Source organism: Carassius gibelio, chromosome A9, assembly GCF_023724105.1.
Source record: "Carassius gibelio isolate Cgi1373 ecotype wild population from Czech Republic chromosome A9, carGib1.2-hapl.c, whole genome shotgun sequence".
Classification (NCBI taxonomy): Eukaryota; Metazoa; Chordata; class Actinopteri; order Cypriniformes; family Cyprinidae; genus Carassius; species Carassius gibelio.
In genome coordinates, this window is record NC_068379.1 from 23,879,272 (window position 1) to 23,891,569 (window position 12,298).

General features: G+C 37.8%; 1 protein-coding gene across 11 annotated transcripts in view; it reads left to right on the forward strand.

Annotated features, from left to right (window-relative positions):
* The window catches only part of LOC128020034 (microtubule-associated protein 2), an 89,715-nt gene that overhangs the window by 31,381 nt on the left and 46,036 nt on the right, over window positions 1-12,298 (forward strand). For 10 of the 11 annotated variants that reach the window (XM_052606550.1, XM_052606553.1, XM_052606556.1 and 7 more), the window contains exon 3: window positions 9,422-9,492. The gene's annotated coding sequence lies outside the window, so the exon portion shown is untranslated. The remainder of the gene's footprint in view (window positions 1-9,421; window positions 9,493-12,298) is intronic. The other variant, XM_052606551.1, reaches the window with a different exon arrangement.

Genomic DNA, 12,298 nt, shown 5'->3' on the forward strand with positions numbered 1-12,298 from the left:
TGCCATTGATTCACCAAGGTGCTGAAAGCATTCTTTAGAAATTTTGGCCCATATTGATAGGACAGCATCTTGCAGTTGATGGAGATTTATGGGATGCACATCCAGGGCACGAAGCTCCCGTTCCACCACATCCAAAAGATGCTCTTTTGGGTTGAGATCTGGTGACTGTGGGGACCATTTTAGTACAGTGAACTCATTGTCATGTTCAAGAAACCAATTTGAAATGATTCAAGCTTTGTGACATGGTTCATTATCCTGCTGCAATTAGCCATCAGAGGATTTTACATGGTGGTCATAAAGGGATGGACATGGTCAGAAACAATGCTCAGGTAGGCTGTGGCATTTAAACGATGCCCAATTGCCACTTAGAAGCCTAAAGTGTGCCAAGAAAACATCCCCCACACCATTACACCACCACCACTAGCCTGCACAGTGGTAACAAAGCATGATGGATCCATGTTCTCATTCTGTTTATGCCAAATTCTGACTTTACCATCTGAATGTCTCGACAGAAATCGAGACTCATCAGACCAGGCAACATTTTTCCATTCTTCAACTGTCCAATGTTGGTGAGCTCGTGCAAATTGTAGCCTCTTTTTCCTATTTGTAGTGGAGATGAGTGGTACCCGGTGGGGTCTTCTGCTGTTGTAGCCAATCCGCCTCAAGGTTGTGTGTGTTGTGGCTTCACAAATGCTTTGCTGCATACCTCGGTTGTAATGAGTGGTTATTTCAGTCAAAGTTGTTCTTCTATCAGCTTGAATCAGTCGGCATTTTCGCCCACAGGACTGCCTCATACTGGATGTTTTTCCCTTTTCACACCATTCTTTTTAAACCCTAGAAATGGTTGTGAAAATCCCAGTAACTGTGCAGATTGTGAAATACTTTGTGAAATCCTAAATGCATTGAACCAACTGCCATGAGATTGGTTGATTAGATAATTGCATTAATGAGAAATTGAACAGATGTTCCTAATAATCCTTTAGGTGAGTATATATATATATATATATATATATATATATATATATATATATATATATATATATATATATATATATATATATTAGTGGTGGGCCGTTATCGGCATTAACTTGCTGCGTTAACGGGAGACTCTTATCGGGCGCTAAAAAAAATATCGCCGTTAATCTATTCTCAAAGTTGGGTTGAGAGTTGGGTCTATATTAGGGGAGCTATGATGACTTTCACCTTGATATTTTAGTGCGGATGTATACCTAACCGAATTGCAGTGTAGGGGGCGAGAACGAGTCTTTGAACCTGTGTGTATGCCTACAGGGCTTGGGCGCCGCGTTACTTTCTGGGACGTGGCGGCCATGTTGATGGCTTCGCGAATGTAAACATACAGCAAGTTGAACGAGAAGAAGCAGAGTTGGGAGAAACAAAAAGATGTTAAAATCGCAGAAAGGTTGTGGGATTTATAAGGATAAATAGGGATGCCAGAGATCAGTATGTGGACAAAATCGGCACTATTAACGGTTTGGATCCATATGAAATTCCCAACAAAGTTTGGAGTACCGACGACGACTTGCTGCCGCACTTTTGCATTACAGATATCCTCGGCTACCTTGTTTGTTTTGGGAGCGCACAGTGACTCCAAGTCACTGTAGTCTCATGTGTGGTTCACAAACGGATGGGTTTAGGAGCTGCAGATCATAAAGCCGGCAAACAGTACAGTAATCCGGACAAAGGTAAGCTGCGCTCTACCTAGCTGCCTTAGTAACTGTTAGTGCTAACAACCATTCACACATGGTCTTTTAACTATGTGTTTCAAAAGTGTAGTTAGTAGCTGTCAACCCTCCCATTTTTTCCGGGGTTCTCACATATTTGAGCTCTTTTGCTGCTGTCTTCCCGTTTTAGTATATTTTCCAGTAAAATATCCCGTTAGCCCCTCCATCATACCTGTCAAGTCTCTGTGCTGTTGTCCTGTTGCTACTCCTTGCCCTTCCAACGAACAGATGTTTTCAAAGCATCGTTTTGCTTACTTGAAAGCAACCTTAGCGTGATGTTGGGCTTTTTAAGATAACAGCGTGGTTGTTGTGAGAGCACGATTTCACGCCAATCTGTAAGCAAAGTCATGTCAGACCTAGCTTCACAAATCGCTTAACGCTAGTTAATGCAGCAGTTTTGTAATTCGGATTTCTGCTGTCAGCAGAGGGTTAGCAACAGGAAGATGAATGTTGAAATTACCCATATTTTGGATGAGTAACCCAGGAAATTTCCCTTATTTTCAGTGTTCAATGTTGACTTAAGCTATATAAATGAATATTCAGATGTTATGGTCTCCGTGGTCGCGCCTCCAAGCAGGAAAGCAGTGGAAAGTTAATCCATTCTCATTTTATTTTCCCCATGGCGATTATATGTTGCGCTGTTACACCCCACAATACAGCAACGGTTTACCATGGTTGAAATAGATTTTTAAATAATCAAATTAAGACACACGGATGAGAGGGAGTACATCTAAACACTGCACAGGAGTCCGAGTAGCGGTAAAGGAGGCCATCAACATGGCGGCCACGCCAAGTAATGGTGTCATGACTCCCAAGCCCTGCCGGGTTTGCTTCAGGGATTTTTTTTTTAATAAGCTTCCCAATGGAAACCATTTTGGAAACAGGAAACAACCCCTTGTCTAATGCACCTCCTGGCTTTGGAAACCCATTTTAAAAGACTTACTTTTAGTCATTTTTTTATTTGGGTAGCACACATTCTGAATGCCTTTGGCAGAATTCAAATGAGCCATTTTAATCTAGATTCAAATTCCAAGGTTACAATAAGATTAATCTAGATTTAAAAAATGAATCTATGCCCACCTCTAATATATATATATTTATATACACACACACACACACACACACACACACACACAGATGCCATATCAGAGTTGAAAGCTGCTCACGAGCTGAAATATTATCAGAGAATAATAAGACATATGTACAGTTACTGTAAAGAAAAGTATGGAGCCCTGCACACATGACATGCAGGAAAATAATAGTAGCCTAAATTGGTGCACGATTTACTAATTTGTTTCCTCAATGTACTAAAACGTGCACACAATTACTATTGTGTCCCGTAACCGTAATTTATCAAATCGAGGGAACACAATAGTAAATCGAGGGAATGCAATAGTAATCATGTGCACGTTTTAGTACATTGAGGGAACGAATTAGAAAATCATTCACAAAATATATTTATTTTTTCTTGCATGTCATGTCCGGGACCTACTTGAAAATCCTGACTCTCTGGTACATAACGGTCAATCTCTCTGGTCAATCAAAATCCCAGGATGTCTTTCGAAAAGAGTAGAGGTGTGACCTCAGCATCCTGGCTAAATTTGCCCATTGGCCTCTGACCATCATGGCCTCCTAACAATCCCCATATTCGCTGATTGGCTTCATCACTCTGTCTCCTCTCCACCAGTAAGCCTGTGTGTGGTGGGTGTTCTGGCGCAATATGGCTGCCGTCGCATTATCCATGTGGATGCTGCACACTAGTGGTGGATGAGGAGACACCCCCTGTCTGTGTAATGTGCTTTGAGTGCCTAGAAAAGCGCTATATAAATGTAATGAATTATTATTATTATAAGTTGGATGGACTATTTTATGGTGCTTTTTATTCAATTTTGTCATGCCACCAAACAGAATGAGGTGCAGTGTATTACATCTGTAGCTGTACTGGAGTGCTCGCTGATCTCAGAATCTCACAAGAGACCATTTTGTCACCGAAGTTGACATTGACAAGAGAGTTCTTGGTTTGTTATGTTGTTAAATTCAATCTTTTATTTCTTTGCCCACCCCTTTACCAATCTTTGTGGTCATGACGGAAAGCATGAATCAAATGCAACGTGACCTTTTCTCATCCATTTATCTGTGTTCCTCTTTCTGAATAAGGTCAAGATACAGGTAACTGTAGTCTTCATGCATCATGCCAGAAGGCCTGTAAAGCAGAGGAAGAGTGTTTCACTTGCTGTCTGTCTTGTTGATATTTTCTTTTGCCTATTGTCTTCATCAAAAATCCTAAATTTGAGTTTGATTATTTTAAACTGTTTTCACAGCTGCCATTGCAGCACAAACTCCAGTCATTGCCTGTTTGAGAGGAGAAGCACATGTGCTTGTTTCTTAATGGATGTGTTTGTGCATCCTTTTGCAATTTTTCAAGCTAAAAAAAAAAGAATAGTTCACTCACAAATGAAAATGATATATTTACTCAAAATATTAATTCACACTCATGTCGTTCTAAACCTTTTATCAGATCTAAATCTTCCGTGGTTCACACAAGTTAAAATTTTGTCCTATGAAAGAAATGATATATGATGACAGAATTTTGGGGCTGAACTATTCCTTTTAAACATGCTCTTTATTGAAGAAAATATTAAGAGCTTCTGTTCTGTATGATGCCAAACATTAACTGATGGGTGCACATTTTTTATGTTGCTGGGTCATTCCATGTGTCATTTAGGATATATTAAAACGCTCCTCGGTGCGGTGTAGAAGCATGTGAAGAGACAGAATTGTTTACTTGGCAAGCACACTGACTCTTTCATTGGGAGGCACTGCAGCAGGGAAAGAAATGATGTAATGTCCAAAGGTGGGGGGATTGGTCACCCCCTTCTTCTCTGTCTGGCACGGGCAGAAAAGACAGACAGGAAGGGCACGGTTCTCAACCTGCTGATCGAGAGAGACTGATACTCTGTTAGCGTTAAGTGGATACTACAGTCACAGTCAGGAATGGTGTCATACCAGGTTCTGATCATACTTAGCTATTCAATGCATTCCATGAAATTATACTGTGAATGGTTTCAGAGCATTCCCATACTTATATTCCATACTTTAGCTGCTTGATTTTAAAATATCTTCTGTGTTCAGCAGAAAAAATAAAGCCATACTGAATCATGTTTGGATGGATTATCCCATTAATATTTATTTGATATTTGTATTCATACTCCCTTTTCTCATAATCGGAGCATAATTGATCCAATCCCATCTGTCACCAGGATAGATTATCTAAGAGACACAGTTTCAGGTATTTGTCAGTTTGGACGATGCGTTGCATTTTCCTTATAAAAAAAAGTTGGATTTGTTGTTGTTAAATTTGTTGTTAAATCCATGAATATGAGACACAGAATGAGAATTTTAGTACATTGCAAAAAATGTCAAAAAATGTAAAATAATTTTTGATAAACTTTGCTTTGTCTGTCTGTCCATTTAAATATTTAAACAGTCTTTTGTGGGGAAAGCTGCCACTTAAAACAATCCCACATTGTCTTGATTTATCAGCAAATCTACACAGAGATGTGATATTTATTATTCCTTGCTTGTTAGCAAATAAGTATTCTTTAATAGAAGAAAGCTGTCTTCACATCTTGACAATCTCATAATTTAGATATTACGAAAGCCCATAGCTCAGACAATATTACAATATAATGAAAGAAAAATTCAAAGTACATCTAATGAGATTGTCATTTTTATTAGTATCTTACCAAGAGAGTGAAATAAGATGACTGACTTTGAGAAAAACAATAAGGCTGTTTAATATTGGTTTAGTGATATTTTTATTATGATTGCAATTTTCTGATGCAGTGAGGTCTTTTAAAGTATGTCTAAGAATACAGTGTGATCTTCCCTACGCTCTGTAAACAGCAAATCAGCTGCGATCATCCAATCATGAATAATTTTTTACATTATGTTTTTTACATTATGACTGATAGCAGTCTTTGAAGGATGGAATTCTTTAAAGTCGATATGAAATCCAAATTGACCTTACTTATTTTCTTAGAGGAATAGTTTTGGAAGGAATGACAATTTGAGTTTGTTTCTTCTTCAGAACAGATTTAGAGAAATTTAGCACTAGATCACTTGCTCACCAGTGGATCTTTTGCGATTTAAATGGTGCCGTAAGAATAAGAGTTCAAACCTCGGATAAATACATAAACACAATAATCCACAAGTGATCCGCACAACTCCAGTCCAAAAATGTCTCGTGAAGTGAACAACTGCATGTTTGTAAGTAACAAAACTGTCATTAAGGCATTTTAACATTCTATTGTCGCTTCCAACCAAAATACCAGTCCATAATAACGCTTCCTCCAGTGGAAAAAAGTTCAACAATTCACCTCTTTTTGCTAGCAAACAGTTCTTGATTTGTGCCTGTTTCTCTTCTGATTCAGACAAGAGGACTTTTGGATTGGAGTAAGCAATATTGTGGATTTTAGCCAGAAGCAACAGTTTGAAGTTATAAACATCTTAATGATAGATTTGTTTCTTACAAACATGCTTTTCGCTTCACAGGACGTCAGTTGATGGACTGGAATCATGTGAGGTAATTGTGGATTATTGAGATGTTTTATCAGCTGGATTTCGTGTTGACTTTGCTGCATACATTAAATTACTAAATGCACCAGGTGGTTGCTGGAAGTGTTTTCTCATGGCATGAGCTGAACCGAATTACAAATGAGAGCGAATAATGGAGGGAGACCCACTCTATCAGCTTAGATTTTTGTTTATTGACATACTTGCTGAAGATGTTCCTCTCAATCTCTCAGTCAGGAAGACGACAGGCAGATGAGCACTAGATCAGGAAGTTCTTATCTCAAAGCGGTTAGGTGAAGTCTTCAGAGACTCTTCGCTCTTCTATTATGCCATTTTATAAACCACTAGCTCACTTCTGACATATAATGCTGAAGAGCAGTAAGTGAGAGAACATACAGTAATATAACACATGTTCTGGTGTGTATAAAGAACGTATGTTGGATGTGTCGTGTTCATAGGCCATTGTGCTGGGTTGAGATAGCAGTTCAGCAGAAGCATATTTATGCCATCTGCCAGTCTTCCTGCTTTAAACATGTAGATCTGATCTGAACATTCAGCCATAAAGCAGCATGTTGTCACGTGTCTATTTTTCACTCTGGCTTCTGCCTTTTTCAGGTTTTTGAAAAATGTGCTCATAATTTTCTGTAAAGTTGCTTTGTAACGATTTGTATTGTAAAAAGCGCTATACAAATAAACTTGAATTGAATTGAATTTGGAGTTTCTCCAAGTTTATACAGTTCTTTTTTTTCTCTCTCTCTCTTTCTCTTTTTGGGTTGTGTAGTGAGTGAGTTTAGTTGAGGGAGGCACAGGGCTAATTTAGACACTGCTTGCTCTGAAAATCACATAATGACATCCTGAAAAGAAAGCGAGATGGCCACACCAGAGCCTGCGGTTAGCTAAGATCTTTTCCAGAAAGCACTGGGCCCACCCTCCTCCCTCTCGCTGTCCTCCCCTGCCTTCACTGCTTTATGCAGGGTCCAAAATTAACACTTGACAAGTGCCAGTACCAGTAAGAATTGGATTTAGTAAGTAAATTCAACGACCATTAATTTTAGGAAGGATCTGCAAAGTAATGCATTCACTGCAAATAATAATAATAACAACAACAACAATAATAATAATTTTATTTTTGACGTAAGGTACAGTATATATTGAACATTTTGTATAGTTTATATTTAATTATTTTATGACAACTTTTTTCTTGATTTATCAGACTTAGTTGCTTAGTTGAATGTATCTTGTTGTAGGATTTTACTTTCTGTGCCTGCTAGGATGGTATCACTCTGTCTCATTGGAGTTCTTAGTGTGAACATGCTGTGAAAAACCCTCATGTTCATGCATTATGAGTCAGTGTGTAGAGCGCCTGCATATTATCTGGTGGCAGAGAGAAAAAACGCTGCATTTTCCAATTCATATCCCCGAAAGCACAAACAGAAAGTCAGAGTTCTGACTTCAGAGTTCAGAGTTTGACCCTCCAGAATAGGATACACAGTGTAGATAGATGGATAGATAAAGGTACTTTTAGACCTGCATTTTGTATTATTTTGCCAAATTATTAACTTTTGTTCATGCATTTTCTAGCATTGATTTTTTTTTAACCTTAAACTAAATTAGCCAATCTAAAAAAAAATAAAAAAAAAAATTAACCATACATTATAATGTGATGACTAAATTAATTTGTAGAATTTAAAATGATTACATTTTAGTGTAATAGCATGCAAATTTAAAGGAATAGTACACCCAAAAATATTTATTGAAAATGTACTGACCCTCCAACATGTAGATGAGTTTATTTCTTCATCGAATCAGTATTGAAGAAATTTAGCATTACATTACTTGCACACCAATGGATCCTCTGCAGTGAATGCACGGGTGCTGACAGAATGAGAGTCCAAACAGCTGATAAAAAGATCACAATAATCTGCATGACTCCAGTGCATTAATTAACATATTGTATAGTGAAAAGATGCGTGTTTGTAAGCAACAAATAGTCCATAATCCATAATAATGCATCCTCCATCCATCCATCCATCCATGCATCCCTAGCCTGATGCCACCATTGCAGTGCTGTTTTATGGGGTTTATGGATTATGGATATACAGTATACACCAGTATATCCATTGTTTCTCTTCAAGCTTTTCTAGGAGTGCTATTACTGAAGACACTCTTTATAACTCTATCACTCGCACAAACAGTCCCGAAAGCTAATGGGATTATGGAGTTGTTCAGGTTTATCTGGAACCAAAGCTGCAGTCATAAGTACATTATGCTCCATAATAAAGAATGTTGAAGCACTGTGAATGGAGTAAAGCAGAGGTGACTGTTGTGTCAGAGCCGCTGTCATATGCTGATAAAGAGCTCTTTATTTAGTTCTGGCCTTTGGAGATGTTTTCTTGTGCCTCCATCAAAGACTTGTGTATGCCCACAGATGGCTTTCAGGATGATGAAGTGAAAATCTATGTCAGGCTTTCTTTATGGCCACGGAGTGTGTGAAGGAGATAAACGCTGTTTCAAAACCTGTTTATAGTCTATAAAGGCAACTTTATACTAAGGCAGCGTCTTTAATCATGAGTGACTGATTTTGAATAATGTGTTAAATAACAGATATCGAGTTAAACAACATTTACAATTTGGATTAACTATTAGTATGAGTTCATTTTTCTGATCAGTAAAACTTTTTTCAATATTGATAAATGTTTCTTAAGCAGAAAAATAGCATATTAGAATCATTTTTGAGGGATCATGTGACACTGAAAACTGGAACTGAACATTCAAAGCATGATAAGCATTCATATCGATAGCATGCATATGATGAACATATAGGTTGTGTAGGCAAAACAAGAGAATGTTTTGTTTTCTATAGGTGTGCCATTTAACACTAATGTGCGTGCTATAATCTCTGTGGTTTGTCCAGGTGTGTGTCGTACGCAGTTGTACGCTGATTACCTAGGTTGTGATCTCATTAAATTTTGCGTTAGTAACAGTCCCATGTTTTCTTCCTCACACATTTATACAAATATTTTCTTTATCAGTAACAGCCTTAAAGTATTATGTATATATTTTGCAGCTAATGGAAGTGTTTCTGTGATCTGATCTGTTTGCAGGTGTTCAGGTGTCCTGAAGCCACCTCCTAGATACACCACCAATAATCGCTGGAGTACCACCATCTAAACAGGTACAAGCCAATCCCTGCAGCACATCTCTAGCATGGATGCACACAAATAGCATATCATCCAGGCACTTTTTGCGTACTAGTAATTTCAGAAGTATTAGTTCTGTTCTTACATAATGTTTACGATGCACACAGCAATGAACACCTTCAGCCCTTGCACTCCACCTCCACATTTTGGGTAGGTGATTGTGCACTGGCAATAGCAGTCCATAGTGTGGTGAAACCTGCACCAGTTTGGCCACAAAGGGGATGCTTATGAAGACCCTTATCAATAAAAAAGTGACAAATCTGACATATAGTCCAATTAACATTAGAGAAACATTTAAAATGAAGGTCATAAAACTGCAAGTCCCTATTCTGCAGGGCCCTGTTCTCAAAGTCAGGGTGCACAGGATTTTATCAGTCTACTGGAAGCTGTGTTTACAAGTTCCCAGGCGGCTACAGTGTTATATCTGATTTCAGATTATTCTCTTCTTAAATGTCTTGTTAAAAAATCAAAGTGGGATTGGTAGTTTTCCATGATTCCCAGACTGCTTTATCTTGTCCGATGTCTAATTCACACTGCGCTAACCAAACTACATTTTTATTTTTGTTGGATATTTTGCCTGGTCTCTCATTTTTATTTTTTATTTTAAAAGGGGGTTACAGTGACACACTTGTAATGGAAGTCAATTATTTCAGTGTTTTTTTTAATGCCATTATTTTTCAGGGTTGCAAAGGGGCGAACATTTTTCACTAAATGCTTCATATATACATCCAAAAACCTTGCAACCCTGAAATTTTATACAGCTTGTTGTATTTACAGTAGCATATAGTGGTGGAGAGAATGTTTTCAGTCTCCAGTACACAGGAGCTGTGAGTGGGTGTAGAGGGAGTCAGAGCGCCCTTCAAGCTGCTGATGAGCGTGACGCACACCTGTGAAATACCAAAACAAAAGCCAGTTATTAAGCAGTGCTTTGCTTTTCTCTCTGCTTCTGTTTTCATGTGAAGCTGCAGCAGAAGGGCTTTCATTAGCCTTCCTCTCCCTGCTTTTGAATGCACATCGGGCCCATCAAGAGACGGAAAAAAAGCAAAGGCTCTTCCGATCAGTCTAATGAATGTTTACATGTTTGTGTTGATGGGTAGGACGTCGCTTGGCAGGTCAAAGTTCACATGTGTGGACGCCCACCTTAGAGACATGTGAAAGAGATGAGGTTCCTGTCGTTTCTGTCCCCCCTCGGTTGAATAAAATACGTGCAGCTGTTGATTTTTGCAGATGTTTGCAAATGAGTGTTTACATGTTGATGAACATGTGTGCTTGTTAACAGAATGCATGTGACTAATCTTTGCCGAAAAAAAAAACGGTTTAATAAAAAGCTAATCTTGTAATATTTTGGATTAAGCCACCATTTTTATTTTTATGAGTCAGCCAAGGGTCACACATTAGAGGATATTCCAGCAAATGTATGAAGATTTTAAACTAATTTGGCATCTATACACATCATAATTTAATAAGTTTTTCTTCTTTTCTGCGTTTTCGCTAGCGTATAACCCTCGCTGTTGCACTAGCATCCATATCAAGTGCAGAGCAGTTCATCGTGTCACGACCACACTTATGCAAGCTTGTTTTTAACAGGTTTCACAGCAGATGTGTATTCTAGCCTGCAGGCTTTAATTGCACATGTACAATGCTATAGCAGTATCATTCGCTTCGCAGATTTGAATCACTGTGAATTTTTTAACTACTCAAACTCCTGCAGCAAACAATAATAGTTTTACATTTTAAAATAAGAGGAAAGCCAGAGGGAAAACAAAATAATAAGGTGTAGATAGACACTTGTCATTCTCCTGTGGTGAGTCTAGATGAGTGATGTTACTGTTGCTAGTCCAAAAATCCAGAAGAAATGTGCAGAATTTCTAATGGAATTATCTTAAGGCATCCTAAGAATCATAAAGGATCCTCAAATCACCTGCTATGTATCTGAAATTCTGAATCAGATATACTGAAATCAGACTTTTAGATTATTCAAAAGGATATATGGTTCTTTGGTTATCCCATTAGGATCTTCAATGTGGACATGAAATGGCATTTAGAACTCATTTTTAATTCCATAAAATGGGATTCAACTCTCATTTCCACTGGCATTAAGAACTCATTTTTACTTAAGAACTCATTTTTTATGTAATTGTATCTATAAGGAGTTGACTGGATTGTGAAAAGTGGGTCTCCTTTCTAAAATTTAGCTAGACCTCAATGTGAATTGGCAGTGAATTGTTGAGATCTACCCCTTTTCCTGAAACAGCACGTGATACAAACACTTTTGAAAAGTTTTGTGTGGGACATTGCATCTAAACTTTTATTTGAGATTGTCTTGATATGTCTCAATGGACTTTGTCATCTCTTTTTCAATTTGACTTTTTGATATTGTTGATGCAACTTACGGTAATAACATTCATTATCCATCAATTGTGTGTTACTTAAAGGCAAGATTTTAAAATATGTGCATTATCTGCATAAGCACTCTAAAATGATACCAAAAATGCTAATTGGCTATTGGTTAATATTTTTTTCCCACCTGCATGGCCTTGAAAAAAAAGGTTTCAGAGATGGAGTTTGTATAGAATATAAAAATATAAAACATAAAGTGAGTTGTCCAAAAATGGACAACTTTCAATAGATATACTGTGGTAAGAGCAATGATGCAGACTAAATGCCTGATTCTTTCAAAAACCATGGTCCTTAAAGACACACTGTGGGTCAGCCCTCTCAACATAGTGTAGAAACACAATAAATGTTTGACAGGAGACTGAATGCCCAGTTTGGTAGATT